This window comes from Onychostruthus taczanowskii, unplaced genomic scaffold, assembly GCF_017590055.1.
Source record: "Onychostruthus taczanowskii isolate IOZ18803 unplaced genomic scaffold, ASM1759005v1 scaffold4, whole genome shotgun sequence".
Classification (NCBI taxonomy): Eukaryota; Metazoa; Chordata; class Aves; order Passeriformes; family Passeridae; genus Onychostruthus; species Onychostruthus taczanowskii.
The window spans coordinates 21,500,600-21,510,312 of NW_024501459.1; positions in this window are offsets into that span (position 1 = coordinate 21,500,600).

Below are 9,713 nucleotides of genomic sequence, written 5' to 3' on the forward strand. Positions count from 1 at the left end.
CCCCTGACACAACTTCAGGCCCTTCCCTTGAGTCTTGTCACTGGGACCACAGAGACAAGATCAGTGTCTGCCCCTCCTCTTCCCCTCACAAGGAAGTTGAATCTGGAAGTGAAGTCTCCTCTCAGTGTCCTCTTCTCCAGCCTGAACAGAACAAGTGACCTCAGCTGCTCTTTATATGGTTTCCCCTCAAGGCCTTACATGGGGGTCTTTATGTGCATTTGCATTGATGTTGAAGTGAGGAAAATGCTGTGATGTGTTTTCTTCTCCCTGCTGCCCAACAAGGTCCCCAGGAGCTGGTACTCCATCTGGTTTCACCTCTGCCGTGCTACAAGTGGAGTGCAACAGCTTTTGGATGTTGCGCTAGCTGTGCCTCTCCTCAAAAAGAAAACAGAATTCATTTAAAATATATATAACATATGTTTGAGGCCATACTTGTTAATATCTGGAACCAGAACTAGCCTTTTTATTTTCATTCTAGAATTTGCTTACTGTCCCGAAGTAATCAAGTCAGGAATCAGAGGATTTGGCTTCTCTGAGGACTGTGTCTGCCTCAAGTTCTACAGAAGGTGCTTGTGTGTTGGTGTTGCTTCCTTTTTTTTCCCTTTTTTTTATCCCTTGGCTTGTCTTCACAGGGTTTTTTTTCCCCTTGATTCCTTTCTATTTTTGCATTAGATCAACTAAACACATGACACCTTATACTACACTCTCTGTGCCCCCTGCTCTCAATTCTGGCCAAGATACACGGACAGAGATTTCCTCTCACCCAAGGGTAATGAGTCACAAAGTCTGGATGATTAGAAGGAAGGGTTAGGGTTTCACCTGCCTTTTGGGAGATCATTTTCTGCTTCAGATACCATTCCTAATCCTACACTTACTGCAGATGCACTCTACTACAAAACCTGTAGAAGTGAGTCCTCCCTGGAGACTGCAGTGCTATTCATCACTTTATGGAAGGTGTTTCTGCCCCACATTTATCCCTAAAGGGTTAGAATTGACATTTGGCATGGAAACTTATTTTTTGTTGTTGTTGTTGTTGTTTTTTGGTGGTTTTTTGGTTTGTTTGTTTGTTTTGGTTTGGTGTTTTTTTTGGGGGATTTTTTTGGGGTTTTTTTTTTTTTTTTTGGTTGGTTTTTTTTTTTGGGGGTTTTTTTGGGTTTTTTTTTTTTTGTTTGTTTGTTTCAAGTTTTCATGAAGTTTAGACTTCAACTGAGATAGTCCAGGTTTCTGCTTGAAGCAACAAAAGGGTAGCCATAATGCTCAGTGGGCAGTCTCTCTGATGTTGTTGGGGGTTTTATCTGTAGTGCAGGGGGTGTCGATGCATTTGAGCCAGTTCTGCTTGGGTTCAGCTGGCTGTGCAAGCATGGAGCTTGGTGAAGAACTACAGCTCACCAGCCTTCCAGGCTGTGAAGTGCTCTGTGTTGTTGCAGCATTAGTGCTGACCCTGAGCTGGTCAAGATCTTGTGATCCTAGTCTTTCCACTGCTGTTTGATGTTTTTTCCCCCCTTCACTTCCCTAGAGAATACTGAGGTTATGGGATTTTGTACAAAATTATTCCCTGCAGCAGTAACAGGCAACAGAGATCTCTGCTTATGTGGAAGTTTCTCTGCCATGCCCAGGCTGTATGTTTTAGGCTTTAGGTCATCCAGTTCACCACTTACTTATCTGTCAGGTCTGGGCCATGAAATATAGAGGCTGGAGTTATTGCTGACTGGAATTCATTATTACACCCAGGTACTTAGCTGACATATCCAAAAGGTTGGATAAGTTTATGATCAATGAGAAATCCATGCAAGTACAGAGCTGAAGAAGGCAACAGGCAAATGATGCACTCTACTAACCACTGGCCAGGGAAGACGATGCACCTCCACACATGTATTCAGTCTTCATAGGAGAGTGCTTCCTCTGAAGCCTCTGGTGTTGCCTGCTACTGGAGGCAGGGCTCAGTGGGGTAATTACTTCAGTCATGAGGACAGATACTCCAGTGACATCAGTGGAAATCCTTTTCATGGTGCTGAATTACAGCTTGACAGCAGCAATCTCATGACACACTCCTTCTGATTCCACACCTGCGTCGTGACAACGGTATTGCTTGGTTACATGAAAACAATATCACTGCTTAAGGGGAAGACAAAATGACAATAAATTTATTTTTATGAGATCTTTGGATTCTTTTCCATCTCCTGTTTGCTTTCTGTAATTTTTAAAAATTTTCCTTTTTTCAGGATTCGACATTTATTGGGACAATCTTATCACTGCTTGCAATTTCCAATTGCTCTGATTTGATTGCTTTCCCATTTGCAATTTCTTTCTATGTGCTGCTAGAATTTAGAAACTAGTGTCACCATTCAGATTTTTCTAGGTTCCAATTGACGGGAGTGAAACACCTTCCCATCCCAAAAGTGAGTTTCATGTAGTTATCAAATGTTTGGAGGCATGCTGCTTCCTGACAAAAAGGGGGGAATTATCAAATGTTTGGAGGCATGCTGCTTATTTAAGTGTTCCTGACAAAAAGGGGGGGAAAATCTCACAAACTGAGTTCATATAATCTGTTACATGTGAAGACTAATTTTTAAAAGTTTTTTTCCTTACCATGGTAAGACAAAACTTGGAGCCTGACCACCTGCAATTAGGATGTGAAGGATGTACCATAGTGTGCTGAAGACTGGAGGTCCTTAAACAGTTTACATTGTGATACTGAAGACATAGCTTAGTGTAAACATTTTAGGCAGGCCATTTTTGTGTGACATGCTGTAGCCTCATGTGAGCTAGTCTCTGAAGAAGCTGTATGAATCATATTCTGGCTTCATCTGCCTTTCTTCTTTCAGTGTAGAGAAAGCACAGATTATGATCTTAGGTTCAGCCTTACCATTTGAGTAGTTAAGGTTAGGTAAGATGAATTCTGTCTTCAAATTAGCCAAATATCAGAAAAAATATAGAATGTTCTTTTTTTCCTTCCTCCATAGCATTACTGATACTTGCAGAATTATTTGATATAATAAATGCTCATACTTAAAAGCAAAGTGCTATGATTAATCAGTAATGATTAATAGTTTAATGCACAGTTTAATTTGCAAATAGACTCTTATCCCATTTCTCAGACCCTTAAACCAGTTTTTCCACAGCTGGAGGAGTCTATCAGCTGAATCACAACAGACAACTGGAGGGATGAAGTGAGGGAACCTCTTTGCAAGAGTTTTTTGGTTTTTTGGGTTTTACTTTTTCTGTGCAGAGATGTTGGCTAGCTGATGGTAGTTTTTATTCCTCTTTATTCCATACAAAACCTTGATTTAGTGCTTCAGCAGTACCAGATGTGTAAGGATCAAGCCACAGGATCAAGCCATTGCGAGTGCCCCGTGTGGGCTTAAAGTATGTCTGGACTAAGGAAGGGTTGGAATAAGTAGAATGAGAAAGTACAAGATCATAGGTTTTTGCACCATACTGAACTGACATTTTCATGCTTTTCATAGAATCACCCCCAATACTTATAGATTAGGAAAAGTCCAGAGGGGAGAGAGTTAACACCCTCTCAATGCTGTGCCCGTGTTGGCCTGCGTTCTTTTTGTCTAACTGCTAAGCAAAATACAAGTTTCATAAATAGAAACACTGAATATAGCCTGCAGAAAATTATTTTAGCACCATATGAAGACATGATGTCAGTGAATCTGTAATTTGAATATATATTTTTGTTGCAAAATCTAGTGTTCTGTTTTACACATAAGAGCAATGAGGCTGTCAGTTCTGACCATCTTAACAGTGTTGCAGAATTCTGAAGAAGATGGCAAAACACTGCATTCAGTTGAGAAATCAATTTAAGCAGAACGCTCAGAGAAAATAGATTGTTATCTGTAGAAAAGGGAAGTTAAGGGCAAGTGGAACTTCACTAAAGTATGTTCTATGTTGGAGAAAATAGAGAAGTTCTATGCCACAAATGGAGTTGAGCTTAATCAAGTTGAGAAATTAAACTTGTTGAGTTAGTTTAATTCCAAGAAAAATAATCAAATATATCTAAATATTAAGTTTCCTGAAACTGAAATAGATACTGGCAGAATATAAGGTATTTATATACCAATGTCACAGAAATAGTCACAATAGTATGCATATAGAATTAAGTAGCAGGGCAACAAGAAAACCATGTCTATTGTTTTAACCAGAATTAGGCAAATTTTTGGGTGTCCAAATTGACTAGTGTTCATATTGCTACAGAGAAGCACCTAGATGTATCTTCTGGGCATTTTCCTTTCCAAAGTTTCTTTATCCCTACTGCCTATGGATATCTTCACATTATAATGTTTCAATTGGTAAAGTTTTTTATCAATAAATAAAACTGATCATTGGTATATATCTAATCCTAGTGTCATTCTCCATAGACAGGTAAATGAAACGCAGTTTAAAAATAGTTCCATGGAAGAAAACTCTTTCCTTCCCTTCTTTCATATGCACAGATAGGCTTGGAGGAGAGTGTTGATGACCTTTACTTTCGTTTGGGAAATATGGTGAGCTTTTCCAACTGGCTTGGCCAGAGCTTGCTGGAGCACAGCCTTGCCATGCACTCCTAGTTCTCTGCAGCTTGCTCACTTTCCCAACTCTTATGTACCTTCCAATTTAATGAGATTATTTTCTCTTGGTGTTTTGCAGGTTTTTCCTGTCCCTTCTTGTTTTTCAGTGGAGTAATCGTGCTTACTAATATCTTATCCAAAAGGCCAAGACTTCAGTACAGCTGAAATACTGCATGCTGTGAACTTTTGCCTCTTGTTTGTACTTGCCTTTAAACTATTAATAGGAAAAATTCAGAAAAAACCCACCATAACTTAGCACATATAATACTTACTAAATATTTTTCCTGCCAAAACTAAAGATGATGTCTCAGTGTCAGTGCACAGAACAATAGTGAGACCAATTCTTTTTAAACTGTCTAGGAATTTCCTACTGTGACCTATGGAGAGCTGCCTGGTGGTCCCCACAGACTTATGTTGCTGGCTCCTCATCTTTTCCAGCTGCTAGCTTCTAGTAAAAGCAGTGGGGAAATGGTATTCCACAGAATAATGCTGCCCCAGGGACATTATGTGAATGTATACCAGAGAAAAGATGATGTCCACAACCCTGGAAGCAGGGGAGACAGAATTTTTCATCTTCTTCCCTACAGTTACAATTCACTATTCTAACGTACTTGTCCTCCAAATCTAGATCCCTGGAATGTACATGTAGGATAAGAACCTTAGCTTCTGAGGCTAAGGATCTTATCCCATTACTCTGCCAATGCAGGCTTTTTTAATAGTCCTACTCTCTATCTAATTACTTCTCCAGTCCAGCTTGAAATTTTCTCAGTCAATGTAGAATTCAAACAGAACTGTAGGCTGTATGAATAAGCCTAGCCAAATGGGAATTTGTTCTGACTAAAGGTCAGGTTTGGCCTCTGAAGAACTGTGTAGTAATGAGTGTTTGGTTCCCTTGAAAATTGCAATTGTATGTAAATGTCACAAGAATACATGTATCTTTATTTAAAGAACTGGGTTTTTGGGGTTTTTTCCCCTCTGGGTTGTTTAAAGCCACGTGACTGAGGTATTTTACAGTGCAGCTGTTGCAGATGACTCTGACATAATCTCCTCTACAATGAAAGGGAGGTATGGAAAATAAGAGATCTTCAGGTAAGAGAAAAATTTATTGAAACTGTGCTTAGGGCTTGTCATTTACTTTTTCCAGAAGAGGACTTTGGTCAATCCTGCCTTAGCACCCAAGTGACTGGGCTGCAGGCTGGAGTGCTGAGGTTCAGCCTGCCTCCACACACAGGCTTCTGAGGGCCTGCCTGGGCTCTGCCTCATCACAGTCCCCTCACCTCTGAGTGCTGAAGTTCAGAGGAAGAAGGGAGAAGGGAGAAGCCCCTTTCATACTACAGCCTCTTTCCTGCTACCCAGTTGCTGTTCCATACCAAATTCAAGGTCCTATATAATGAAATTCTCTCCATATCTGTCTTCACAAATAGTGACCTCGGTATGTCCTTAGGGTTACAAGAGATTTATTTTAGCTAAAATAAAAGAGAAGAGAGACTCAAGTACCTCCTACTGGTAAGCAAATAGCTTTTATTCCAAAAGAAAACATGATGTGACAAAGTATGCTCCAGACAGAGGATTGCAGAGGCAGTGGATGTTCACACTCAGCATGGCATTTACCGTACCCTTCTGACAATTACCACCTCTGGTGTAACCCAGGGCTGCTAAGCTGACACAGAGCTGGCATTCCCACCACAGAGGATGCCAGTGAGGTTAAATGTACCACTGAAGGGGCCAAGTCCTCCTGATGCATCCCTGGAGCTGAGCTGGGGGCAGCCTCAGCCTCCTCTCAGCGCTGCTCTTCCCTCTCACCCCAGCACCATTCTCTCTCCAGAGCACAAGCCCAACTTCTCACAGTTCCTGAGCAGCAGATGCTTATGATGCCAGTCCAAATGCTTGCTAACAGGAGGAGCAGGTCCTATGAAACAGTCCTAGCTCAGTGAAGGACATAGAGGGCACCTTACTGCAGTTCCATCTTCCCCTTGTAAATGGCTGAGTAAAGAGGAACCATTTGGAAAGGAAATGAAAGCAGCAGGCGGATTGCCAGGGAGAGATGTGGGGTCAGAGAGGGAGAGGTGGTGGTGTATTATATCCTAGACAGAATGCAATTGAAACTGCTGGGAGGGAGCGTGCTCCTGGCACATCGCTCTCTTCCTCCAAAGTGTGGTTGTGTGGGTGCAGCAGGAGTCAGTGAGCAGCTCTGCTTATTGTGTGACTGTTTGTCATTTCAGCCCACCACAGACTCAGGGTAGAATTACCTAAACACTCAATATTCACATTTTGAAATATTGTTTTAATTCCAGAACCATAAAGACTAGAGATCTTAGGGTTTTGAAAATGAAAGAGAACCATACAATAACTTGCAAACACACATAACAGTTTTTTATAAGAGGTTATAGCAAATTTTCTGACTATGGTTATTCTGTAATGAATGTAAAAAATCTCACACCAACATGCAAGAAAGGGAGAAGAAAGACAAAATAAAGCCTATTTGCTTTTGAAGGCCTGTTGACATCTAATACAAGATCAAAATTTAGGTTTTGAAAAACTGTACATTTTACCAGACAAAATCTAATGACGCTGATTTTTAAACAACTTAGTACAATTACATTGATTGCAAGAGCAATTTGGTTAATTACTTGTGGAAATGACCATAATTAGCCAGAAATGAGCAAAAACCTTGCAAATGTTCCCATATACAAGATTTTCATCTTTCTCTGAGATGTTCAGTGCTTAGTATAATCTCCTTTCTTTAAGCAAATTAAAAGATGTGGTGCTGTATATTCATAAATGATGTGTCATAATCGGATATCCAAACCCCCAAAACTTTGGGACAGTTCTGAATTGTTACATGTGAGCGTTGGGATTTTTTTGGAAAGGCAGGTGTCTGTTCTTACAATAGCACTGCCCAGTTACACATGCAAGTGCATTTTATTATGCAAATGTGGAATGGAAGGAATTGTGCCTTTTCCATAGAAGTTCTGTCAGGCATCGTGTCAAAAAGTTAATTTCAGTATGGTAAGAAGAACAAAGAACAATTTTAAGAAGAGTTTGATATTTTATTCATATTTAGATTAGGTCCAGAGAGATGATGAGAATGTTAATTGGTCTCCTTGAAGAGACAGACATTCCCACCAAGCAGAAAAATCATCTCATGCAATTGGGTCTTTTTTCTTCATTATTCTTTTTTTGCCTTTTAATCTCTGCTGTGCAAAACTAAAGGGCAGTTGAAGAAAGCCAGGACAAATGGCAAGAAAATGAGCACATGAACTGAAGAGACTTCAACTGATGAAGGGATTTGTGAATAGAAGGGACAATAGTCAAAGTAGGTCCCATCCTTCTGAATAGAAATGAGTTTGCTAGGACCTTTCTAATTGTTTATGACCTATTATTGTTGTTATCATCATAGATCTCTAGTGAAAGAGGAAAGTAGCTGATGGAAATTTATGGCAACTTGAGAGATAAAATGGTGACTCTGTAGAAACTTTTGCTGTTAAAAAGCAACATTGAATAGTTGTAATAATCTTCTCTGTTTAACCAAATGGTCCTGGCGATAAAGTGTTCCCAGAAGAATGCTCAAAATAACACTGTGAAGTGACTATCACCATAAAACTCAACATACTGCCAGAAGAGTTGTTTTCAACACAACTCACCTTATTGTTCATCAACACAGTGAACTTTCTCTGTAAAACTCCATCCAGCTGGACAAGGTACATAAAACTGGTAAAATGAAACAGATTAGCTGTAAAGCTCAAATCAAGAGGTGGCAAACCCTGTGCCAAAGCCCTGTTTTTCAGCTCTGACAGGCTATCTCCTAGATTAATAGCAGTTTTCCAACATCCAGTGTTATTTCAGTTGGCTACATTGCTCTTGTTTCCTCGTGTTGTTCCATCGCTGTTAATGTTTATATCTGTCTTTGGATGTTTTTTCCACTGAGCTCTCCTGCTTCATTAGCACTGCTGCTAAACATGACGCAGGAACCTGAGCTTTTGGGGACTGCTGGCTTTGCTAGGACCTGATGTCCAGCTCTGTCCCACCACGTCTGACTTGTCCTAGTCCTGGTAGTGCGAGGAAGAAGAGTAGCCATGTCATAACCTGAAATACATCCATTTGTTATGAAACCTGTGAAATACACCCATTTGTTATGAAACCAGGGGGCAAACCAACCCCACATGAGTACCGTGAGTAACAACACTACCTGCTTTTTTCATCTTGAGGTGAAGAAATTATGGACAAGGGAAGGGACCAGGAAGGGGGAATTGCTGCCACCCCTGCTCCCTGCTGAGTTGGTGCAGAAAGGCACCAGTCGAAGCAGAGCAGTTTGCAGGGGCTAAGGAGGAGGGCATCTCTGGTTAGCCCACCCTGAGAATGGGGGCAGTGGCTATCTGGCCAAACAAACCTCCACCAAGAGACAAGCTCTTCATCTGGGGCCGTGGAATGACTGCTTGTCTTTGGGGAGCTTTTCCTGCTCTTCAGCTCTCCTGCCCAATAAATTCCTGTTTGGTCAACACCATCTGTTTGATTTTCCTTTGAAGATAGGGCATGCTGGGCATTTGGGCGGGAAAAGGATGGTTTCCCTCAGAGGGTGGCTGGAGGCTTGAGCTGATGTTTCCTTGATCAGTCCAGAGAGTGAGCCTGGCAGATGGATAGCGTGATGGTAGTCTCTGAGATGGAAACATTTCCAGAAGAATTACATGTGGCAGAAGACTGAGTCTGATGGCATTACAAGCTCAAGCCAGTAATGTGTCCTTGTCCTGTCCTCTTCTCTCCTCTCTTTACCCACCCTGCTTCTTATGATGTAGCTAACAGTACAGTTTCTGAAGAGGCAGAAAATGCAGCATTGTTGCTGGTGAGGAAGCAGTAAATTCCCTTGTGAATATCTTGGCCTGTGATGATCCACAGACCAGCATAAATTTGGGTTTAATTTGGTTCTGGCTTTTGCTGCCAGAGGAGTGAATTCAACTAAATTTTTCCACCTCAACGGGATATGATACCAGTTGAGAATTTGCTGACTATGGATACTACTTAAATGTGTAGTAAGCTGGAATATAATACTCTGATCTAAGTTTTTTTTTTGTTTTGTTTTTTTTGGTTTGTTTTTTTTTTTTTTTTTTTTTTTTTTTTTTTTTTTTTTTTTTTTTTTTTTTTTTTTAAAAAAAAATTGTG